This window comes from Vicugna pacos, chromosome 4 (assembly GCF_048564905.1).
Source record: "Vicugna pacos chromosome 4, VicPac4, whole genome shotgun sequence".
Lineage (NCBI taxonomy): Eukaryota > Metazoa > Chordata > Mammalia > Artiodactyla > Camelidae > Vicugna > Vicugna pacos.
The window spans coordinates 40,771,788-40,793,998 of record NC_132990.1 but is presented as its reverse complement, the minus strand read 5'-3'; positions in this window follow the sequence as shown (position 1 = coordinate 40,793,998).

Genomic DNA, 22,211 nt, shown 5'->3' with positions numbered 1-22,211 from the left:
AGACTGCTTAGTGACTGCCTGAAGTGATGTATTGAGAATCAGTCTGAGGCTATGTCTGACATTAGTGGGAAAGATTGTTGTGCTTGATTAGTAATGCCTTCCATGGTCATGCAAGGAAAGGATAACTCAGGGGCTATGTATTTGCTATCCCTGTCTTTGTGCTTAATGAGTTATCTATAATAAATTGGCATATGATAAACGTTTGCTAGATAAATGAATGAACTTTAATTTTACTTGAACAATCTCATGCAGAAAGGAAACTCTTAAGTTTCCTTTCATCCTAACGTTCTGAGTTTCCTTTCTGACACACTGAACACAATCAGTCCAGAAACCCTCCTTCTTTGGGTTGACCAGATAAAATGGTTTCTCGGCCTCATCAAAATTGAACTTTCAAAGTAGTCAAGCTGTGCCATTTACATCCCACCCAAATTATGTATTAGTCTTTAAATCCTATCTGTATATCTATACATATCTGGGATAGTGATATTTGTGATCCAGGCATCTTAATTTTATTGTGTCTATAATCATGCTTGGCCTTGGGAAAAATTATGAAGTAGACTAAGTATGCTCCCTGTGGCCCAAAGCTTATCTCTGTGATCTTTTTTCTCCTTTTGCATGGCCTTTCCCATAGTATGGTCTATGAAAACAAAAACAAAAACAGAAAATAAAATGGTCTGTTACCATACAATACTTTTAAGATGATATATTAACCTTTATAGGAGCATTTTAAAAAATGTCTTCTCTATTTCCAAGTAGAAGTCTTTATCTCACCTATAGAAGAATTTCAAGCTATGTTAAATGACTGGTAAAATAATTTTTGAGCATTTGTCACTTTCTTCAAGAAGTTTGTGCCCACTCCCCCTTTGCATATGTATCCTTTACAGTTTTCCATCTTAGACTCTGTAGTCTTTCACGATTATGACAATAGTTATACAATTATTTCTGTATAGTACTCACAAGAGCATTTACAAAGCAAACAAGAAAATAGAATATTAAGGAAACAACAACAAAAATATTGATATAAATCCATGATGATACTTGAAAAGTAATGTTCTTACTGTCAATTAATATCACCTACACACTTAGTACAAAATATGAAGAGGGGTGTATTATTTCTTATATTTAATGCTTGTCAAAATGCAAGTAATAAAACCTACTTTATAAGCTGTATTAGGATGACAAACAGATATACATGATTTAGCACAAATGCAGTGCCAGGAATATGCTGGGCACTCGGTAAATGATAAGTACTATTATTGGTGCTAATCCTAGTCTGTATTTCAAACACGTTTTCCCTTCACTATTATGTCTATGAAAACGTCACTTATTAGTATACTAAACTTGGATATTTATAGTAATAAGGGCAGGATGAACATGCCTATTTGAAATAGTTCAACAAATCAGCATCTTCTATTTTTCCCTACCAAAAATTTTACAAGGACTGAGGACATGCAGCAAGAATGACTGGTTTCAATTTCACGTGGCTTTTCTGACTACACTATTATTTGGTGTGTGTTTGTGTATGTGTGTAAAAGTGACATGCTTTTCAAGCAGAAAAAAAAAGTTAAAAAATATGGCTAACAAAGACTCCAGGATTCAAATCTGCCCATAAGTGGACTGGCACTCCATCCAGAACACATTGGCCCCTCAGTCAGCTGCCCTGGGATCTGGACACACAGCAAAGGAAACTATTGAGAAAATGAAAAGGTTGCCTGCTGAATAGAAGAAGATATTTGCAAACAATATATATGTTATGGTGTTAATATCCAAAATACATAAAGAACTTAATACAACTCAACACCAAAAAACAAACTACTAGATTGAAAAATGGACAGAGGAGCTAATTAGATATTTTCCAAAGAAGGTATACAGCTGGCCAACAGGCACATGAGAAGATGCTCAATATCATTAGTCATTAGGGAAATGCAAATCAAAACCACAATGAGATACCTCCTCACATATGTCAGAATGGCTATTCTCTAAAAGATAACAAATAATAAGTGTCTGCCAGGATGTAGAGAAAAGGGAACCCTCAAGCGCTGTTAGCAGGAGTATGAATTGGTGCAGACACCATGGAAAACATTATGGAGGTTCCTCAAAAATCTAAAACTAGAACTGCATCATGATCCAGCGATTTTGCTTCTAGATATTTACCTGAAGAAAATGAAAACATTAATTCAAAAAGATACATACACAATAATGTTCATAGCAGCAGTATTTACAACAGCCAATATATGGAAGTAACCTAAGTGCCCATCAATAGATGAATGGATCAAGAAGATGTGGGGGGTGTGTGTGTGTGTGTGTGTGTGTGTGTATATAATGTGTGTGTGTATATATATAATGGAATATTACTCAGCCATAAAAAGAATGAACTCTTGCCATTCGCGACAACATGGATGAAACTAGAAAACATTTTCCTAAATGAAGTAAGTCAGACAAAGGCAAATACTCTATGATTTCACTTATACATGGAATCTAAAAAACAAACCAAATGAAGAAACATAAAAAAAAACAGAAATAATCACAGACACAGAGAAGAAACAGGTGGTTGCCAAAGGAAAGGAGGGGCTGGGGGGAGTAAAAAAATAGGTGAAGGAGATTAAGAAGTACAGATTTCTAGTTACCAAATAAAGGACTTACAGGTATGAAATGTATCATGTGGGGAATACAGACAATAACTATGTAATACCTTTGTATGGTGACAGATGGAAACTAGAATTATCATGATGATCATTTTGAAATGCAAAGAAATAACGAATCACAATGTTGTGTACCAGGAACCAATACAGTGCTGTAGGTCAATTATACTTACAAAACAAACAAATAAGCAAACAAACTCACAGAAAAAGACATCAGATGTGTGATTACCAGAGATGGGGGGTAAAGGGGAGGGGGAATTTGATGATGGTAGTCAAAAGGTACAAACCTCCAGTTACAAGATATATTAAGTACTAGGGATATAAGATACAACATGATAAACACAATTAACACTGCTGTATGTTAGGTATGAAAGTTGCTAAGAGAGCAAATTGTAAGAGTTATCATTACAGGAAAAATGCATTTTTTTCTGTTTCTTTAATTTTGTATCTATATGAGATGACAATGTTCACTAAACTTCTGTGGTAAGCGTGTCATGATGTATTTGAGTCAAATCATTATGTTGTATACCTTAACCTTATATAGTACTGGATAAGTCAATTACATCTCAATAAAACTGGAAAAAAATATATTTAAAAATAAAGCTAAAAGGAAAAGAAACAAAACAAATTTTTAGCAGTCCCAGTCCAAACTAGTCCTCTGAGTAACTGAAAATTATTTGTATAAGAGCTCATAAACATATACCATTAATCTGTTTTGTTTTCCCATTTAGATTATATGCTGCTTGAAGAAAGAAAACATTTATTACTTCATAGTGCATTCTATAATGGTACACACATAATGAAATTTACTGAAAATTTTATGAAGGAATATAGCAAACTGTCCACCAAATTTTGTGTTACTTTTTCATGATATAGATCTGCTGTGGGGACACAGCTTCCCAGCCAATGGGAATACGCATTTCCCATCCTCCTTTGCAACTAGAAGGGGCCATGTGACTATTTCTCTCATTAGAATGTGTGTTCATATGATTATCATTTCAAGGTCAAAGTGCTAGAGAAGGGAGTGTGTTTGCTCTATGTTCTCCCTCTCTCTTACTGAGGACACTGGATTCAGATTCTTAGACCCTGAGGGATGTGGAGACATCCCATAAAAGGAGCTTGAGCCTCAGTCACCACCAAGATAATTCACACTGAACTGCCAGGGCACAATAAACTCCTATAAATCAATAGTGATATTGAAAATTATATATATACACACACACAGACACACACACACACACACACACACACATACATAATTTTACATATAAGTATATATAAATAAAATTATATAGATATATCTCAATAAAGATATTGAAAATCTGGGGTTTGTCACAGTGGCTAACAATCGTCTAATGAATACAACACTCATTTTTCATTCACATGTCCTGGAATCCCCCCAACCCTTGGAAAATCTGAGTTGCTCTCAACATCAAGCCTAATTCATGACTCCCCTCGTAACTTTGACTTTTTATCCTGATTTCAGATTTCAGCTTCTGACAGCTTGAATATCTAAACTCTGACACCTTAAATATCTAAAATTTTGACATGCTACGTGCTAACAAATCTAGTGGAATATTAGTTATATTGGCCTTTTAATGATGTTCTTCCTTTTGGCACATCAGGACAGGATGATGCAAGACTACAACATTGTGATATTATTCTTGTGAAGTATTTCTTTAGATTGTTGCTTGGAGTGACTACAGATTTGATATTTTGGTACAGAGCTACTCTGTGGCCTATCTTGACAGTCAGCAGCCTGCTGTTTAGTTAGAAAAGTTACTGTCTTCTGTTTTTCCAGATTTTCTCTGTATTAGGAAAAGCCACAATATTTATAAAACATTGCTTGAATGAAAACCAAACCAAACCAAACAAATCAAAACAAAACATCTAAAACAGAAGTTTTTGCTGGGATGGTAAAAGGACTAAAAATCAAAGAGTAAATTACGTCAAATTGGTATCTTTAAACTATAATTTCACAAAGTTGTTGTTTGGAGCATTTTTATGTCATATTTTCAACCATGTTTTTTTCCTTTATAATGGTAAAATAACAGTCATTTGGTCTTTTTCATATCTGAGGTGTTTTGTGCACCAACACAATTGTTCATCACTGGACATGTTATGAGAAAAGCCCACAATGATTAAGTTTACTTTATTTTAAACACTCTGTACTTTTGTAACACTGCAAATAAAAGCCATCTTCCAAACTTGCTATGACAACTTCTACAATAGTTTGAAATTCTAAAATAGAAAATGTCAAATTATGCTATGTGCATAATTAAATTGATAGAAATATTTTATTTTTTTATATGAAGGGAGTCAAAGCCATTTGCTACCTATCAAGTATCAATAACAAACAGGAACTATATCAGAATATAACATGAATTCTGGTGACTGTCACTGTAATTGACATCATAAATGATAATGTGCAGCATGAGAAAGGAGAAGGCTCAATCTGAGGTTTGAGTTTCAGTCCTGACACTCACTAGAGTCATGACCTTGAGGAAGTTTTCTAAACTTTCTGAATCAATTTTCTTCCTTGTAAGATGGTGGACTAGAAATAATGCATATGAATAGTGTCTGGCACATATTAGCTGCTCATTCATGACCACAATTAGCTCTTTCATCTCTTCATTACATACATAAGTCTTGCCATATGAAAGATGCTTAAATTCCATAAATTTGAGTCTTTTTCTTATGTTTTAGAAAGAGTGGTAGTGTTAGGAAGAATTTTACATCAGCCAGCTCTTATCACAATAATGTTACATAACAAATGATCTCAAAGCACCATGACTGACAGTAATGGGAATTTACTGTTGTGTTCTGAAGGCTGCAGGTCAACAGGCAGATCAGATTTAGGACAGGTTCATCTGTGCAGGTCTGGGTTAGGTGGCAAGCCAGGTTGTGCATTAGGTTCAAGTGGACTCAGTGTGTCTTAGATTTGAGGGCTAACTGGAAGGAGCAGCGTCTGCCTGGGCTGAGTCTTCTCAGAGTGGATCTCCAGGCACAAGAAGCCAGTCAAAACATTCAAGCACATCTGCTAATATTTCAATCAGTGAAGTGGAAAAGTATACAATCGGTCCTCAGTACCTGTCGATGTGGAATCCATGGATACAGAGGCTGACCTTTGCCATTCTAGATAAGGAACTTGGGCAACCTCGGGTTTTGGTATCCTTGCAGGGCCCTTGGAACCAATCCTCTGCAGAAATTGAGGGATGGCTGTGCTTACATTGGTTGGAAGTTAAGCAAATGTTTGTGGAACACTCAGAGTATGAGCTTTTTCAGAGTGTAGGGTATAGAAGAAAGAATAAAAATGTTTAGGTCATCAGAAGAGAACAATCAAACAGAGGGTATTACTAGACTTTAGTCATGGTTCAGAAGAAATAGAATGAGATGAGAAAGAGAAGGAAGAGAGAAAAAGGACAAGGCAGTTCTGAGGACTGATATGCAATAAAGAGGCAAATTTATTCTCAATAGAAATGATTTTAAAAGCAAACTTCTGTTTTGAAAAATAGTATGCATATTTAGCTTGATCACAGAGACAGGCAGAGCACAGTTATTAAAATGGAGTTATGTGTGTTCAGTATTCTGACTTATTCAAGCACAAGCTAGTTACTCTTTCATCACCTCTGAAAAAGATATATTATTCTTGCAATGAAGTGTAAGGTGAATTGAAAGCCAGGAAAATGATTAGCTTAAATGAAATAAACTGTTTCCACACAATGTTAAAACCATTTTGGCAATGTCTGTTTATATGAAACAAATATGTTTATATCTAATGACTCAATTAAAACAGAGCTATCAGAACATACATTCTTTCAAAAATTATTAGCTTTAGTTTCATCACTGTGTATGTTGAAAAGCGTTTTTTTAAAACAGTACTTTAAGAATATTCATTTAGACTTTTCATAAGCCCAGATTGAATCTCTTAAATAGACTGGATGAATAATTTTATAAGAAAAAATTACAATTAATTTTCATTCAAGTGTTCAATCAACAAATTATCTAGATGCTGAAGATATACAGATGAATTAAAAATAAGAATCCCTGCCCTTAAGCTCAGAAAAAAGATAATATTTGATTTTTACAATATGTTTGGAATGACAGTTGGAGAGTACACAGAATACATAAAGTCATTAGCAGTACGTACACAGGAAATGAAAGTATCCTCAGTACAGTGGTGTCTGGGTTGACTGGGAAGGGTAGGTAGAAGTTGGCTAGGTAAGGGCTGGTAAGGGGCATTCAGATCCAAGGAGCAATGCATGTGGAAGGGCTCAGAGTCAGGACAGATGATAGCAATTGTGGGAGCTGAGTCATCTAGCATGGCTGGAGCAGTATCCATTTTGCAGGGAAGTGGCAGGAGACATGGTTGGAAGCATAGTTTGGCGTCAGGATGAGCAGACACATTAGTTAGGCCGTTTGCCCTTCCTACAGCCCTTCTTTGCCTCTTAGCTGCCTCAAGATGACCAATCATTTCCAGGCTCACAAAAATTTTGCAAACTGTTTCTATTGGGAGCTTGAATTGAGAACATATGTAGGAAATATTAAGCCAGCCATTTGCTTTCATAATCTGGAAAAATCAGCAAAGAAAGTTAGTCTTCAGAGAGAGAATGAAACAGATACAGTGAGAAGCAGGGACAAAAGCCAGTGTGGGTGTGGGAAACGGAAAACAAGAAAGGCAGCTGCTTTGCATCATAATGCTTCCCAGACCTTCATTCTGGGGACCTGTGAGGCCAGTGGTACTTTTGATCTTAAACTTCTGGAGAAACTCTTCTTTGGTTTAAGTTAGTTCACCTTTAAGTTAGCTCATATCCTCTTCCTAAGTCAATTTCAAACTTTGAAAGGTGAGTAGTAGGGAAAAAGATTAAATGTCATAATTGTAATAACAATATAATAACAAAAATGATGCTAACACACACTTACCATGTGTTACTGGGTAACAAGTTACTACATGAGCATACTTTACAGGTATTAACTCGTTGAACCCTCCAAACAACTGATGTGTCAGGAATTATTATTAAACCAATTTATGAATGATTAAACTGAACTGAAATATGAAGTAAACCAGTCCAACCTAAGGTTCATGTGCCAATCAACAGCAAACCCTATTAGAAAGACTAACATATTGGTTTGGAGATTGGCAAGAGTAAGGAAAGCCAGGGAGGAGGCTGTTCTAACATAGGCAAGACACGGGCTGGAATGGATGGATGAGATGCCTGAGTGGACCAGGGTAGTGGCAGTGGGGATGGTGGGAAGAAGACTGATCTAGGAGATGTTTAGGAAATAGAATCAAAAGAACTCGGATGTGGAAAGAGGAAGAGTAGTTAAGGATTTTTTTCCAGATTTCTGGCTGGAGTTAAGAGGTAAGTGGTGGTGCTAGCTCATGCCCTGAAAGAATGGACACTTTAGAGGGCTGAAGTGTTCAGATGCAACACTGCCTTTGTCACTGTAATCTCTCCAGGTCTAAGTCTGAGTCCCTCACTTCATCTACTAACTCTCTCCCTCCTCAGTTCCTTGCAGTCTTTCCTCTCTCAACTTCACATCCCAGGATTTGGGAAGCTTATAAATTATAGATCCAGATCTATCTATCTATTTGTCTGTCTGTCTGTCTGTCTACCTACCTACATACCTATCATCTATCTATTCTCTATCTCCTTCATCATCATCATCATCATCATCACCTATCTTCTCTAAAATCTATTATCATCCTCTTTCCCCAAATACCTAGACATTTGAAATTCTTGAGGCAGTGAATAGAGAACTCCGTCCTAGCCAAAATGTGGAATGGTCAACAGGAGAGAGAAATTAGTAGAAACAAGTAACATAAGGGATAATACTTTAAAATAAAACCTTGCCACAACAATTTCTTTGTGGGGGGTAGGGGTGGAGAAGAGCTAACAGATGCTAGCTTAAAGGGTGGAGAAGTAAATTATAACAAAGATAAATATACCTTCTTTTTAAAAAAGTTTCCATTAGAAATTGGTAAACAATAGGCCATAGTTAGAGCATGAAACTGGGTGAGGTCAAAGCTTTAACTTCAGTGAAATTGGTGACGATTTGGACACTGACTGCCCCTACATGCATTTCTTCCTAAAGCCCCATTTCCAGTCCCTTTACTGCCTCTGCTCTTTCCTGACTCAGCTTCCCAGCTCATACTGAGCTCTTGCACTCTCCATCCTGGTACTATTAGTCAATGTTATCTCACCTTTTGACCCACTCACTTAATTTTGGGGCTATATTTAACATTTGCTCTCTATTCTTCTGTAACTTATCTTACTCAGGTTTTTGGATTCTGTCTTATTGTACCTTACTCTGTAGGTAAAATACAACAAAGCCTTCTATAAAGTTATCCATTCATTTGCAATACCTAGATCTTTTGATCCAAATTTATACTGGATTATGATTATTTGGAATGGCTGAAAATGAGAGCATTTTGGTTAACCTGAAGTTCTAGCTATTAGAGAGTTTTTCAGTGGTCATCCCAGTTCTGTCTCCCTATAACCAAAAGGTGACTCTTCTTCCTTTGTCCTTAACATCCAACTGGGGAGACCAAACATCCTGGTCTGCGCAGGACTGTTGTGGCTTAAGCATCGAACCTCTCACATCCTCAGAAACTCCTCAGGCCCAGGCAAAGTGGGACAACTGGTACCCTATGTCATTCTGTGATTTTATATGTTTGTCATCTCTCTCTCCCATGATCACAAAACCTAGTTAAGATATCTATTATTTTTTCCTTCTCCCTGGATTATTTCAAAAGCCTCCTAACTGGTCTCCAGTCATTCGTTTTTAAAATCTGAATTGCCTTTGAACCCCAGATTAATTTTCCTACAGGGCTGTTTTGGTAATGTCGTTGCCTTGTTCAAATACTTTCAATGTCTCCCTTTTGCCCATCAAATGAAACTTAAATGCCTTAGGCTGGTATTTGATTTCCTCCATAATCTTTCACCAGCCAGCCTTTCTTGTTTTTCTTTTGATGACTCAGAAGTCACTTCAGTATCTTTTAGAGCTTTGCAGTCATTATTATAAACAACTGTACTGTATTTTTTTTATTGCAATACTGAAGTGACTCAGTACAGATTTCTAGTTGGTAAAATCTGGATAAAGCAACTCTTTTGTACATCTATTTGCATTTCTCTTTTCTAAATGCTTATATTGAATTATAGAATAGATCTTAAAAACAAGTTAGTTTCTTTATAGAACAAGTACAGTTTAGAACAGTTGTTGCACCACATACAATAGGAAAATAACCATAAAACCATCTGGAAGTTGACAATCTTTTTAGTAAGCCATGATTATTTTTCTAGTCATCCTTAGTGACAAAAACTAAACCTACTCTATAAATTATTATATTGTTATTTTCAAGAGGGTTTAATTAGTAATTACAACTTTTCTAAATTCTGTTTCATTGTTTCGTTTGTAGTTACAAAAAACCCAACAGTCCTCAGTTGTTTTATTTATTTGGCTTCATAGTCATTTTTTAATGCCTTAAGAAAATATCCTCAGTGGGCCATGAAAGCAATACCCTATACATTTCCCTTCTCCATGACTGATAAGATGGTCTTCACTTGGAAGAATAACCTAGAGTTTTCCTCATTTTTTCCCTAAGCTCCTTTTTTTTTCCCCTGGGATTTTCAGGCTGTTTCTTCTCCTCACAGTTGGTTTTATTGATAGGTTTACTTTTGTCTGTTGAGGGGTTTAGGCCATCTCTATTTATAACCCTCCAAGCCTGGTCTAAACTCCTGAGGGGTTCCGCTTGTTCATCCACTGTTGCTGTCCTCCTTGTAAGGACTCTGGAGTGAATCCAGTGTTGCCCTTCAAAGCAGGCAAGCGGCTATTAACAGGGCTTGGTACTTGCTAATATACATACTGTCATCCATCATCTCTTTGTCCTTTTGTTATTCGGATGCCAACAATCTCAGCACTGGTCTCTGCTGTGACTTCCTCTATTTTAGGCGCATTCCTCGTTAAGAACAAAAATGTGTAAACATTTTGTGCTTTAATATGAATTGACTTTAAAAAATGGTCTTAGGTTGGTATTGTGTTTCAAATGAAAATGCCTTTGAGTTATGTATGCTTTCCTTTTTAAAAGACTGATTTATTAAAGTCTGTATCAATTACCTATTCTTTTCTATTTTCTTTAGTAATAACAACCTCTAAATTTCAAGGACCAACTATCATATATTGGCCTGGAATAGGGGCTTTTGAGTCTATGATGGCTTCAAAACATGGTCATGAATGCTTTGACAGTTCTGCCATCAAGAGATGGGGGTCTAGGTTCTCTCTCCTTGAATCTGGGTAGGCTTTTGACTCTTCTGACCAATAGAGAATAATAAAAATCACACTATGTGACCACAAAGGCTAGATTATAAAAGACGATGCAGCTTCTGCTTTGTTTTCTGGAACACTTACTTTTGGAGCCCTGCACCACCATGCTGGATGTCTGACTATTCTCCAGAAGCCATGCTCTGGGGAAGCTCGTGCTACATGGAAAGGACACACATACAGGCATTCCAGTTGACAATCCCACCAGCTAAGCCCAGTCTTTGAACGTCCCCTGGCAAGGTACCAAATATGTGAGTGGACTGAATTTCCCAAATACCCACTGCTTCCACGTATGCATTTCCTTCCTCATTATCAGCATCACTCACCAGAATGGTGCATTTTTTTCCCTCAAGGATGAACCTACAGTGACACACCATAATCACCCAAAGTCCATATTTTACATTAGGGTTCACATATGGTGTTATATTTATTTGGGTCTATTTCTTGGTGTTCTAGTCTGTTCCTTTGATCTACTGGTCAATTCTTTCTCACCAATACCACACTGTCTTGACTACTATAGATTTATAGTAAGTCTTGAAGATGAATATCATCAGTTCTCCAACTTTGTTCTTCTTCTTGAATGTTGTGTTGGCTATTCTGCATCTTTTATTTTAGAATCAGTTTGTTGATGTCTATAAAATTACTTGCTGGGATTCTGACTGGGGTTGCATTGAATCCACAGTTCCAGTTGGGAAAAGCTGCCGTCTTTACAACATTGAGTCCTCCTATCCACGAACAAGGAATATCTATTTATTTAGTTATTATTTGATTTCATTCATAAGAGTTTTATAGTTTTCCTCATACAGGTTTTGTACATATTTTGTTAGATTCATACCTAGGCAATTATTATTATTATTTGGTGCTAATGTAAATGCAATTGTGTTTTTAATATCAAATCTCACTTGTTCATTTCTGGAATAGAAAAGCAATTTATCTTTGTACATTAACCTTGAATTCTGCCACCTTGCTATACTCTCTTATTAGTTTCAGGAGTTTTTTGTTTTTTCAGATTTCCTACATAGATGATCATGTCATCTGTGAATCAGGACAGTTTTATTACTTCCTTCCCAATCTATATACCTTTTATTTCTTTTTCTTCTCTTATTATATTAGCAAGGACTTCGGTACAATGTTGAAAAGGAGTGATGAGAGAGGACATGCTTGTTTTGAGTTTTTAGTTTCTCATCATGAATTATAATGTTAGCTGTAGATTTTCTGTTGGTAGTCTTTATCAAGTTGAGAAAGTTCCTCTCTATTCCTAGTTAATCGAGATGTTTTATCATGAATGGGTTTTGGATTTTGTCAAGTGGGGTGTTTTTTATACTATAATACTTCTGAGTGCCAGATGTGACTAGGTTATTTAATTTTTAATTTTCCGTTTCTTTATCTGTAAAAAGAGAATGATAATGATGACTTTGTTGCTGGCATTCTAAAATATAATTTTACAAGAGAATGCATGTAATAATGCCTCAGGCAAAAGGGCTCATAAATACTTGCCACTACTACTATTACAGGCAGTAATATTAAACATTCTTTTGCTTTTAGTGAGACTAATGATTGCTTTAAAAGTTATGGTTAAGATACACATAATACGAAATTTACCTTCCTAACCATTTTTCAGTACACAGTTCAGTAGTGCTACTGGTCTCCAGAACTCTTCATCTCACGGAAACTGAAACTCCGTACAGGTTAAACAATTCACATTCTCCCTTTCCTCCAGCCCCTGGCAACCACCATTCTACTTTCTGTTTCTATGAGTTTTTACTGCTCTTGATATCTCATATAAGTGGAATCATATAGTATTTGTCTTGTCTTTTTGTGAGTGGCTTATTTCACTTAGCATAATGTATGTTCTCAAGGTTCATCTATGGTGAAGCGTGTGTCAGAATTTCCTTCCTTTCTAAGGCTAAGTATTATTTCACTGTATGTTTATCCATTCATCCATTAGTGGATACCTCAGTTGCTTCTACTTTTGGCTATTGGGAATAATGTTGCTATAAACGTGGGTATACTAATATCTCTGAGACGTTGCTTTCAAAATCTTTGGGTATATATCATTAAATGGATTACTGTATCTTATGGTAATTTTATTTTTAATTTGTTGAGTAGACAATTTATTGGGTTTTCCTGGAATGACTGCAACATTTTACATTCCCACCAACAGCACACAAGGGTTCCAATTTCTCTACATCCTCATGAACATTTGCTGTTTTCTGTTTTGGTTTGTTTGTTTGTTTCTTTTTTTTCTGGCAGCAATCATCCTAACGAATGTGAGAGAGTATTTCATTGTGGTTTGGAGTTGCATTTCCCTAATGATTACTGATGCTGAATATCTTTTAATATGCTTATTGACCATTTGTATAAGTTCTTTGGAGAAATGTCTCTTCCAGTCTTTGCCCATTATGCTAATTTGTTTATTTGTAGGTGTTTTCTCTATATTTTAGATATTAACCCCCTTATCAGATATATTATTTGAAAATATTTTCTCCCATTCTGTGGGCTGCCATTTCACTCTGCTAATTGTGTAATGGTTGCTTTTTTGCAAATATCTTGATCTATTATTAATTCAGTCAGAATCAAGTTTTGAAAATGAATCATCATAAATGTAAATATGATAGTATAAGTAACCTTGAATCAGGGATGACTCTCATTTTAAATCAGGCTTCACTTTGAGATTCACAGAGTGGATGGTTTTGATGAGACAATCAAGTGAGCAAAGGAATATTCCTTGCAAACATGACATACTTCCAAGACCAAAGGATTCAACTGTTGGGATTTTGTTAACCAGTGTCAGCTCCCAGTGAAATATGCAGTATCCATCAAGCGCAGTAGGGGCACCCTCACTGTAACTCACTGAGGCCACTGCACTGACTTCTACCCATCATGCCTTGCAACTTATTGACAGAAAACCTCTGGCGTTGTTGTAACTTTTGAGGTATATGCAGTAACTTAGTGTTATTGATCTTATAATTTCAGCTTTAGCTGTTTACCTATAGAAGGATGATCAGTTTTTATTTTTTTTTAGGAGTTCACTTTACTTTTCTTTGGTGTTGCTTTGTAATTATACACCTCAAAGAATGTTTTAACTGATCACTTGAAGTTTTCTCTATTCAAGTATCTATAAATCTCCATTATGTTTACTTTAGCACTGATGTTTTAAATAAAGATCCATGTTCAATTCAGACTCCTGATTAGGAAAAAACTTCTTTTTCAATAAAGCAGGAATCAGCATGAGAATTCTATGTAAGATATGAAGAAAAATAATAGGAAATTCCTGTGTAAGTTTAAAAGTCATTAACCTTTAGGCAAAGTTCCAACATTTTATATGTGAGATTAGTGAAGTAAGCTTAACATACACATTTTAGGACACCAATCAACAAAAATTATTACCAGGAATTTAAAATTTCATGCATTTCTCCACCTTCTAGAAGCAATTTGATACCTGCTTTCCTGAACTTTTGAACACTGAATAGATGAGGATGACTTATAAGATTCTAATTAAATTTCTTACTTGTATGCAGCCCAATTCTTAGTAGGTTCAACTTAATTCTTTTCTCTGGATCTGTAATATACTTAAAGAGGCATTAATTATATATTTATCTTGAGAAATTACTAGAAGGAAATTAGGAGCAGATATTTATATGTTGGTAAGAGAGGCAAATGGAGCCAAGAAACCAGGATCCTAGGTCTGCTCCATCAGCAATTATTTCTGACCCTCCACAGGTCACTCATACTTTCAAGCTTTCAGTTTCTTAATTAATCTCAGCTCATTTAAGTCCCCAACATTTTCTCATATGTATAAAAATTGTACAAAAAGGTAGGGAAAATGTTTTTCTATTTATATGTACACATATGCAACCTTCCTATTTTAACTCACTCATGTCAATTATTATCTCCGTCAACCTATCCAATCTTAGATAACAATGTACAAGCCGTGCTTACTTGCTTAATTATTTATGTATCACACTCAGAGGGCATATCATGATGAATCCATTACGGATGTAGAATGGACAGAGTGATTGTTGTTATGGATTCTGTCCCTGACACTCATCATTTCTGATGCATATCTGTATTACTCTAGCAGGGCATCAAGTAATAGTCAACTGCATCAAAATAAGAAAAAGTATTAATAGGAAAAAAAGGGAAAGTTATGCAAAATTCAACTCCCATTTGATGTGGATATTTATTTCACTATGACAAAGAGGACTGTGGCAGTTCTCTTTTTGTCATTAATGTCTAGATAATATCCAGAAGAAAATGACCAGAAAAGGAAAAGTGACATAGGTGGAAAGGTTAAAATAATTAGGATGTTTGGTCTGGATTGAGGCATCTTGGGAGAAATGAATGACTATGTGTTCATAATTTAAAAGGTGCCTTTTTTTTTTAATTTTTAAACTTCATTGACAGAAAAAAAATCAGGATTTCTTTGCTTCCCTTATCTTTCTTCATTCCTTTGTGAATTTGGCTACTAAATCCTGCTCTCAGGTTTTATAACACTTCCCACCTACTCTTTGGCAGCCAGTGGTCAGCCAGCCTACTGGTTTACCACTGCACGGGCTCCCTAGCTTTCTTCCTCTCCTTCAGTTTTTATGTGTCCAAAGTGGTGCCATTTAGATTTGGGAGGTAAAGTTGAGATCAGAAGGTGGATGTTTGGTAAATTTAATGTAAGTTTCATGGAAATGGAGTTTCATTCAATATGAGAAAAAACTTTCTAATAATTTGAAGAGTGTAATAATACGTTGGGTTGCCTTGTGAGACAGACCATTTTCTATAAATGGTATTGTTGAAGCAGAGGTCAGATCAATAGACCAAGCTCAAGTGGCTTTCAAGGCAGATAATCTAAATAAGCAAAATGGGTCAGTGGGGGCAAATGAGCCATATCTATTCCATCTTAAGTTTGCCAGAGCTTCTGATGTTTCTAAAGAATCAGGAAATTGGGATTTTTATGCTAGTTTCCACATATAAACAGGCTGGCTTAAAATTTTTTTTAGACACTCTATTGCCTAAACAAGATTCATCAAACTGTTAAGCACAGTTTGATCCAACCAGTTTGATCTCCAAATTCTATTTCTGATACCTAGTAGCCAGCCACAGAACTGGGTGTTTGGGCATTGGAAATACTGAAAAGCTGGGTAATCAGGTCAACGTACTTAAGAAATAAGTAGTACTTACAATTAATTTATGATGTAAAGTCATTGTATACACTACATTATACATATGTATAACCATATAGGACCAAAGATCACCTCTCCCCACAAAATATGTTAGTATGAGAAAAAACACAGGCTGCCAACATTTCCACAGTAAATGCTTTTGAAGTAGACTAATTAAAGATAGAATGGGAGGGAGGAAACTTCAGGTAGATTCCACAGATCTGCAGAGTGCTTCAGGAAATGAAGCCTGAGGATTCAAGGGCCACCAACTTGGATCAGCATAACTCAAGAATCAGCAATTGGTATCTTCCTGATTCCTTACCCTTATGAGGTCCTTTACTGTTTATATTTCTTTAAAATATTTTAAAAATAGAAAATATTCTTCCCCACTATTTAAAGAAAATGGTACTATCTCACTTCCCTATGGGAGTCCAGAGACTTCTCCAAGATTTCCACAAATTATCAGGGGTTATTTTGTTAGTACTCCATTTTTGTTCTGTGCTTCTTCCTTTCACTTCTCTCTTGCATTCCGTGGCTGTTGCTCTTCTCGGGGATGCATCAATCCAAATGTGGACCCAGTGGAGACAGTGGGGGAGTATCAGGACAGGTGCCATCTAAAGGTGGGAGGAAGGGAGTATAGCTGCTACTGAGGTGTTGAGATACAGACGCTGTCTTTCCCACTGCATTATATACGAGGCAGTGGTAACAGACTTCTTCATGGAGACTTGGAAGAAATAGACAGAAGTTAAATCCAGCCTACAGTTTAATATTGACTCCCACTGCTTAAAAGTTCCCCAGGCTCTCAGTGGAAATTTGGCATAGGCAATTTCCCTTTCCCTTTGTGTCCCAGACTTCTGACACATTGTCAGCTCCTTCTCTCCTCTCCTCCAGGGCCCTTCTGCCCCAACCTCCATACTCAATTTCATGCTTCTTCATGAAGTCCAAGTCCTTACCCCTTTTCTGAACTCCCTCTAGTTCTGCCTTTGCCTATCCAAAACCTCATTCGATTACTCTAAAAAAGGTCTTACACTCCACGTCTAGGGCTTTTAACCACATGTCATACTGGCAGGATCTTTGAAATGACTCTTCCCTATTCTTCGGTATGAGCCCCTCCTGTACCATGTACATAAGTGAAATCAGTCATCTGTAGGTTTAGCTTTCTCCCTGCTATGAATTAAAGAGTTCCTTCAAGAAAGTAGGAATATCAAAAGTCAACTGGCTTTGCTCTACATTGTATTTTTTCTTTTTTTTTGTTTTCCATTATACAGAGATAGTATATATGATTTTATTTTCCAAATACTTTGAAACCAATAGGGTTTTCTGCTACCTGAAGTCTGCTGAAAATGGATGGCTCAGAGTAAGGCTGGGAAAGACTGGACACTCGGGAGGTGTTTGAGGCTGGCAGGAGAAGGTCCAAAGGGAAAATTTCAGCAGTTCCCAGAAGTTTCTGTGGTCTGGCTGGATTTCTATCTTGAAGATTAGACAGCCATGTGACTGTGCTTTTTCGCCTAACCTGGTTTGTGGTGGATTTCTGCTATTTGTAAGAAAGAATTCTGACAAAGACATTCTGTTTCCTTTAGAAATTGTCGTATCTAAACAGAATGTTAAATTGAGTCACAAGAGATTTCTTTTTTGAAATGAGTCTAGCAGAGGCCTTCAGAGTTTGTGTTATATTGGGTTACTCAAGCTTTGCTTCTTTGTAGAGGCAGTATTACATGGGGGAGTCATTTGGAGTCAGTTGGATTTGGATTTCCATCATAGCTCCATTATCTGCAGGCCTTGGAAGTGTGAAATATCATTTAAATTTTCTAAGCCTCAGTTCCCTCATCTTTCCTGAAGAAATATAGAATTTATTATGCAGGATTATTTCAAGGATTGGCCATGTAAAGAAAAGTAACTAGCCCAGTCTGATTTGAATGTGTTCAAATTTCATATTTTCTAATTTTGAAAACGACATCACCTTAAATATGATATAATTTTATAGTAAGACATATCAAGCATAACAACAACCCCTCCCCCAAATCAGGATTATGCAAAAGAAGAAGAAAGAAACCAAAGGGCACAATATATTTTTCAGAAATACACACACACACACACACACACATATATACACACTTAGAGAGAAAGAGAGGTTGAGATTTATTTTAAGAAATTGGCTCAAGTGATTATGCAGTGTGAAGACCCAGGGAAGAGTTGCAGTTTGGGTCAAAAGGCAGCCTGCTGGCACAACTCCCTCTTCCAGAGAGGTCAGTACCTTTTTCTATTAAGGTCTTCAACTGACTGGATGAAGCCCACCCACATTATTGAAGGGTAATTTGCTTTACTCCAAGTTTCCTGATTTAAATGTTAATCTAATCTAAAAAATATCTTCACAGAAACATAGATTGTTTGATTATATATATGAGTACTGTGGCCCAGCGAAGTTGACACATAAAATTAACCACCACATGAAGACTAATTTTAAATTTAATTTTGAGTTTCCTAGTAGCCAAGGGAAAAAAAAAAAGAGGAACATATCTTTATGTAGTTCTTTTTTAAGGAAAACAATTTTCTTAGTAGAAACTATTTCCCCTATACAAAAAATTTATAAATATGTAGCCACTTTTACTTCTTCAGGGTTTGACTAAATCAACTTTGTAGATATCTTTGAATTGGGAACCATGCCATCTCCCACATCCAATCTGTCACCAAATCCTGTCATTTCTGACTCCAATATTCTTTAAAAATTGTGCACTCCACTCTCTCCTGTTGCCAATGCCTTAGTTCAGTCTCTAATTGTCTCTCACGTGAACCTTGGCAGCATCTTCCAAATTTATCTCTGCTCCTGTTTTGGTCATTTCAAACAGTCTGTACATTGCCATCAGACAGTCCTCCTTTAGGAAAAAAAATTATTAAGCTACTTCTTTGTTTAACAATGATCTCTGATGTCCCAATGTGTAAAATCCAAAGTTCCAGCATCACTCTTCCATATGCCCCTTAACCTTTGGCCAAATCAAATTATTTAAAAATTTTGGAAAATACTATTATTTCAGCCACTTCTGCCTCTGCACATTGCTGTTTCTTCTGCTTGTAATGCTCTGTCTTCCTTATTCACTTAGACAAATACCAATCATTCCTTAAGACTCAACTTAAAGGCCACCTCCTTTGTCAGACTTTCCTGACACATATAAATAAACAGCCACTCCTTCCTCCTTCCCCAAGAGTGACTTAAACATTCCAGTTACATCTCCTTGGCTGTTGGAGTCTGAAACTGGAATGCAACATGAAAATCAGTTACAATTACCCTTGGAAATCCCTTAAATGGCCTATCAAGTAGGGTCCATAAGTCTATACTAAAGTAGAGACTGACATGTTATTTCTGTGAGTCCTGCAGAGCAATTTTTTCTCAGATGTTGGAGCAGTATGTGTTTTCATTAATTGAGTATCAGTAAAGCAGTTGGCTTGTATTTAGATTATATTTCATAATATGGAGATTTTATATATATATATATCTTTAAAGTCTCTGTAAGACCAGATTTGTAAAGTATTTTTAAAATTCATACCAAGTGACACACACAAGCCAAGCTGAGGGGACTAAGAGAACCACTGACCACCATTTTCTGTTCCAAGCACACCCTGGGGTACATGCTCCTTGAAAGGAGCAGTGTGGGGAATTACCTGCATGGTTTAAACTATTACTGTCTCTTTCTTTCTTGTCTTCTTTTTCTCTCTTCTTCCCTCATGCCACGCTTCCATAGTTTAATGCAATCGGGCTAAATGATTATACGCTACTGTGTGTCCCTTGATTGTACTCTATGAATTTCAGTATAGCACTCAGTCACACTGTGATGCAAATCTTTGTTTAACCTTCCAAGGTGGAATGTTCCCTGAGGGCAGACCTGTATTTTTCGTTTCTGTTTCCCTTCCTAATGCACCTTAGGACTTGAATGGCCATTGTGTGAACGGATGGGACCAGTTACTGGAAGGCAAGGGACGAGACACTGTAACTCCCTTCAGATTTAATTATGAACTTTCTATGTGATGAGGTGGAAATTTAACATCTCTAGCCATTTGTGATCAGGTTTCACACAGGGTTAAAACTAGTCTATTTGATAGGCTTGTGAAAATAATATAGGATAGTTAAAATATCGCATAAATGCTAAATAATAAAGTGACAAGCACAATATGTCAGGGGACGCATGGTAATGCAACTATGTCTGTAAAACATTTACTGTATTTTGTCTCTAAAATGTACAACAACAACAACCCACCAAATGGCGGCATCTGTGCTTATTTCCTCCCTGGTCCTCGATATTTGGAATCTTTTCAATGTTCAATGCCCAAAAAATGCAATAAATATTTTTACTTTGGTGCATCCTTATTTTAACATTGGAATTGGTACCAGCCAGAACTGTGGGGTTACTCATATCATGTGACTCTCCTCCTACCATTCAATGTGTTTACAAGTGAAAACTGATAAACTGAGCACCAAAGGCAGCCAGAGAGGGGGGCTGAACGGGAGGAGGCAGTGCAAAACGAATGCTGAAGGCTAAGTCCTGAGGGCCCAAGAAGGCTCCATAGGCCATCTTGTAAAGGTGGTGCATGAGATAGGAGGCGGCAGTAGCAAGGTCTCCAGAAACCTGGATTTTGCAGGGAAGTCTGAAGGTTGTTGAGTTATATGGGTTGGGAGAGGAATGAATGCATAATACAGAGATCAGAATGTTCCTTATTTATCACCTCCTAGGAATGACTCTAATCATGGGCCCCTGACAATCTTTAATATTTCACAAGGCATAACAGGACATGATTTGGTATTGCTAAACTCAAATTTATGAATAGGAGATACTGTTTAGCTTAGGGTATTATTAGATTATAAATCTATTAGCAAATTGGCTTGTCAAGTTCCTAAAGGCAGACAAACGTGTAGAAAACAAACAAATCAAGCTGAAACAAAAGCCATCGGTGTCAAGTTACTTAACACATATTAAATAGCCCATTGGACGGAATCTGTTGGTAGTATCAGGAAGAGGCCTTCTCTTCTGCAGTTATTGTTCTCTTGAGGAAACTGTGGATGGTGTAACTATCAGTCTCTTTTCTCACTTGCTGTTAGTAAGTTCAGAAGTGAATATGGGATCCAACGGTAGCCAGTATAATATTTTGAGGACAGTAGGCACATCCCTGTCATCCTACAGCTTGCTTACACATCTTACATCTACATCCTATGTTCTTTTTTCCTTTCAATTTTATGTTATCTTGTAGAAGTCTGTATTCTCTTGAAAGCTTCTCTACATATTTTCTCAAATAAGGAGACAGGCATATAATTAATTACATAATTGTAATAAATTCCACTAGTATACATTGTGAGGTATGAAGAATCAATAGAAATACTCTTGCCCTCAAGAAGTTTACATCCAAGTGACCAACTTTATGAGGAACTCTGCCCTAAAGAATCTTTTTAAAATATAAGTTTTAGGAGTAGAGATACTGGGGAGTAGACTCAACGGGAGGAGGAACACTTGATTCCATGATTAGCTTTGTAGTTCAGCTGTTGGCTTTGTGTGGCCTCAGGCAAGATAGATAACCCTCTCCAAGCATCAATGTTTTATCAGTAAAAGGTGGATTCATCTTGGGACAGTCAAACACTTGGATAAATGTGAAGTGATGAGAGGCACAGGGTGGATATTTGACTATTATTTTATAACATTTGATTAAAATATCACCTCCAGCAAAGCTAGTAGAAAAAAGGTCAATGTAAATCACGTGCAAGAATGAATAGATGTGTTTTAAGTGAAATTCAGCACACTTTCAAAGGGAAAGTGCCACACCTCTGAGGCTACAGGTATGGTAGATGCTGTTTTCATTTTAAGCTTCTATTTTCAGCAGTTTGAGACAAATATTTGAGATTGTGTTCTTAGCGTAAGAAAGTAAATATTTTTGAAAAAAATACAAACATAAGCCTCTCTAGGGCTTTAACACTAGAAAAGAAGGAAACTGAAGAGAGTAAAATTGGAAATATTCTCCATGGGCTACCGTTAAGTAAACCTTAGAACAATCAAGAAAAAGCCAACAGGGTCCTACTATATAACACTGGAACCATACTCAGTACCTTGTAGTG